At 37.5% G+C, this 4,777-nt stretch overlaps 1 pseudogene; it reads right to left on the minus strand.

Annotated features, from left to right (window-relative positions):
• Positions 1–212: 212 nt before the first annotated feature.
• Positions 213–4,777, minus strand: part of LOC106320298 — an 8,499-nt pseudogene continuing 3,934 nt past the window's right edge.

Genomic DNA, 4,777 nt, shown 5'->3' on the forward strand with positions numbered 1-4,777 from the left:
TGCTTTGATTTTGACCATCTTCTTCAGATGATGCATATAACACTCAAAAATATACATCCATCTGTACTGCACAGGACCACCAAATTCCAATTCTCTTGCGAGATGAATAGCAAGATGTTCCATTACATCAAAGAATGATGGAGGAAATATCCTCTCAAGGTTGCACATGCTGACTGGTGCGTTTGTCTTCAAATTATTAATACCCTCTTCAGTCAATACTCTGCTGCATAAGTCACGGAAAAAAACGCTAATCCCTGCAATTGCTTCATGAACATTACGTGGCAATAATGCTGAAAAGGCAAACGGAAGGAGGCGCTGCATAATTACAAGAAAATCATGACTCTTCAAGCCAGTAAACTTTCCTTCGCTTCTATCAACGCAGTTCCCCAAATTTGATGCATTTACATGACAATCACGACTCTTCAAGCCAGTAAAATTTCCTTCGCTTTTATCAACGCAGTTCCCCAAATTTGATGCATATCCGTCAAGAAATTTCACTTTATCTGTAATCCAATCAAAAGACTCTTCTTTTCTAGCACCATCCAGCCGATAAATGGGAAAAGAGGCCGTATCGTTCTCATCAACGTAAAGTTCAGAACGATCACAGATGTCGACTAAATCCAACCTTGACTTCAAATTATCCTTTGTTTTACCTTGGATGTTAAGGACTGTTTTCATCAGATTGTCGAAGAAGTTCCTCTCAATATGCATGACATCTAAATTATGCCGCAATAGATGACTCTCCCAATATGGCAGATCCCAGAAAATACTCTTTTTGTGTCAGTTTTATAGCTCTCAAACCGCACTTACTCGAATGTTTTCATGTCCACCTACATCTGGCGTCCTTTCTGCATCAAAATACCTAAACTGCTTCAACAAATCTTTCCCACTAACTTCCTAAAGCGGACCATCAAACACCTGCTTGTTCTTCGTAAACAAAGTCTTACTCTTGCGGTATGGATGATCAGGTGGTAGAAATCGTCTGTGACAGTCAAACCAACATGTTTTTCTTCCGTTCTTTTGTTAGAAAGCATCTGTGTCATCTTGACAATATGGACATGATAGCCTCCCATGTGTTGTCCATCCAGATAACATACCGTATGCTGGAAAGTCACTTATTGTCCACATAAGTACTGCCTGCATCTGAAAGTTTTCTTTACACGAAACATCATATGTCTCAAAACCATGCACCCATAGTTGTTGCAACTCATATATCAGTATTTGAAGAAACACATCTAGTGATCTTTTAGGATGATCTGGCCCGGGGACTAGAATTGAGAGAAACAAAAACTCTCGTCGCATGCACAAGCTCGGCCGTAAGTTGTACGGTGTCACAATAACTGGCCATAGAGAATACTATCTTCCATGCTATCCAAATGGGCTGAAACCATCAGTAGATAATCCAAGACAAATATTTCTAAGATAAATATTTCTTCTCTCTTCCGCAAATTCTAGATATGTTGATAGGAAATGTTTCCAAGCCTTCGCATCAGAAGGATGTCTAATCTCACCATTTGTGGAATGCTCTGCATGCCATCTCATTGCTTTTGTTGTGCTCTCACACTGATACAACCTCTTCAATCTTTCCGTCAAAGGCAACTACCACATTCTTTTGAACGGGATCAGAACTCTTCCCCTCATCTCCTGATAACGAGGTTTCCCACAAAATTTGCATACATTCCGTGTCTCATCCGCTCTCCAGTAGATCATGCAGTTGTCAATACATACATCTATCACTTCGGATGGTAGTTGAAGACCGGCAACAAGTTTCTGAACCTCGTAGTATGAACCCGGTGCAAGGTTATCCTCAGGTAGAATACCTTTGACAAAATCAGTAATCGCATCCATACATTCTTCAGCTAAATTATAGTATGTCTTAATAGCCATTAATCTAGTTGCAAATGAAAAGACTGAATGGCCATCTCTACAATTTTGATACAAAGGCTGTTTTCCTGCATCCAACATGTCAAAAAATCTCCTAGATTCGGGATTTGGTTCTTCCCCTCGATAATGATCATGTATCATCTGCTCAGTACCTACACCATAATTTATATCTGTTCTAGATTCTTCTAACCTAATATCAGGCTGAAGTTCACTAACATGCTGAGGTTCGCTAGTACTACCATATTCATAACCAGTTTCCCCATGAAGGTACCAAACTTTATAATTACGTGAAAACCCTTTCATATACAAATGAGTCCAAACATCAAATTCTTTTATAACCTTATTATTATTGCAAGTAGAGCAGGGACATCTTAACATACCACTTTTTGCATCCGGTTGCTGTTGAACAAGCCTCATGAATTCTCCAATCCCTTGAACATATTCTTTTGTAAGCAAATTGGTGTTGGATCCAAATGAGGTTTATCCATCCAAGAACGATAATAAGCTCCTGAAGACATGATTTTCACGGAATTGTTATTACTAAAGAGAATGAAGAGAGAATGAAGTGTGAATGAGTTGAATGAGGAGGAGTTGCATTATAGGAAATTGATTACGGCCATCCGACGACTTTCCGACGAAATTCCGACGGATGTAAAGCAGTCTGTCGGAATACTGTCGGTATTTTCCAATCTCAAACGGCTATAAAATGGTCATATATATTTGTCGGCAACGGTCACATGGTTCGTCGGAAATTCTCGGAAAATTCCGACGGAATACCGACGACGGTAACGGTTATAGCTATTAATCGGAATGTCGTCGGAAGTTCGTCGGTATATTCCGACGAATTTCCGACGACTACAACGGTTATATGTCTTATCGGAATGTCGTCGAAAAGTCGTCGGAAAATTCTGACGAGCCATGTTTCATCGGAATTCCGTCGGAAATGGCCGACGGAATTCCGACGACTTCCATTTTTTGGTTTTCGTTTCAGAAATTGGTCGGAAATCCGTCACAAACGTCCGACGACATTGAAGTCCGTCAGAACCTCCGTCGGAATTCGGCGTGTTTTCTTGTAGTGAATGTGAAGTAATGTATTATGAATACTAGGAGCATAGCCCCCGCGCAAGCGCGGGGCCGGGTACCTTATTGATGCGTTGTATAATTTTGTGCACGATGAGACAACTTCTGAGTCACATATCATGATTACGTTGATATAAGAATGACCGGTGAATTCAAATATGTTGATATTTTCATATCTTATCTTCGTAATGAATTGATCGACCATTAGCGTTATTAGTGGTTTTATATTGAAAAGCTAAGATTTACGAAGTTGGTTAGTATTTACTTAAGTACTTGTTAGTATATATATAAAATTGTGTAATGAAAAAGATATAGAATTTGGATTTAAAATTTTAACAATTTATACGAACAATAAATTAATTTTTGTTCTTATATTACCCAAAATTAATTTCAAAAATATAGAATTGTAATAAACTCTTTTTAAAATAAATTTAGAAAATTATATAGTTGCAAAATTATTTATTTTTTTGAATTTTTATTCGACTTTAAAAAAAATTATTTGTGGTGGAAAAAAATTAAAATAGATGGATCAACAAATTGAATTTGGTATAGTTTTATAGCCCAATATAATAATTAAGTAAAAATTAGATTTTAAAATGTTTGGGCTTTAAAAGAACTGAGCCTTGAATATAAAGTTTTGTCTGATTCTGAGTAAATTGTTAGGTCGTCAACTCCTATTTTTTTCGTTGTCGGGAAAGTCGATACAATTTCTTCGCTTGCTGTCGGTATTTAACGTTTTAAGTTTGTGAGAATGAAAAATGAAAATAGTTTTTAAGCGTGATTGATGAGAGATTTGCTTACATCAACCTTCCACCCTCACAGACAATTCTGGTCCTTAGCTTTTATTTACTCTTATTACATAACAAACCCGGATTAGAAACTGGCATCGTGTATAGGCAAATGGATGGTTGGATTCTGGTGGTAGCATGATAGGATCCGTCTTGGTTGTAGTTGTAAGCAGTTAGGTTTTAATAACTACTTATTTTGTTCCATTATATTTTGATTTAACATTTGTTCTTAGTTTAAATGATTTTATTTTATGTATAGGATATTATTTTTTGTTAATTTTTACCAAGATTGCATTAGGTGTGAAAATAGTTTATTACAAAGGGATCAAATCATATAAATCTATTTCTCCTAGGATTAAAACAATAAGAAGAATCAAAGGGACTTACACATCCCAAGATAAAACACTTTATTACGGTATTTATGCATACCTCTGAATCTCTCTCTTTAGTCTAGCAATCAATCATCTAAGTAGTATGATCCTGCAAGCTTTTGCTCTCTGTCCTTGGTGGACTCTAACTTGTTGATCCTTGGCCTGAAGTTACCAGCATCCGGATGAATATTGTTTTCCCAGTACCGTTCTCCCCAAGCATAACAATAATCTGAGAGGCTGTCACTACAAGAAAACAACAAGGATACTGAGGAAAAAAATCGTCGGAATTTCGTCGGAATAAAGTTATTCCGACGACATACCGACGAAACAAGTCCTCGGAAATAATTCCTCGGAATTTTTTCTTTCCTCGGAAATCCCTCGGAATTTTCCGACGGAATTCCGAGGAAACAAATTTCCGAGGAAATTCCGAGGATCACTAGTTTGTCGGAGATAATCTCATCGATCGATCACATTGTTACGCTTTGGTCCATCTTAGTGATCGATCGATGCGTTTTTGGACATATATTCATCGATCGATCCGTTTATAAAAAAACGTTCGGAATATACCGAGGGACATGTTCCTCTGAATATTCCGAGGAACATGTCGCTCGGTATATTCCGAGGAAAGGTGTCCCTCGGTATATTCCGAACGTT

This window comes from Brassica oleracea, unplaced genomic scaffold (assembly GCF_000695525.1).
Source record: "Brassica oleracea var. oleracea cultivar TO1000 unplaced genomic scaffold, BOL UnpScaffold00875, whole genome shotgun sequence".
NCBI classification, from domain to species: Eukaryota; Viridiplantae; Streptophyta; class Magnoliopsida; order Brassicales; family Brassicaceae; genus Brassica; species Brassica oleracea.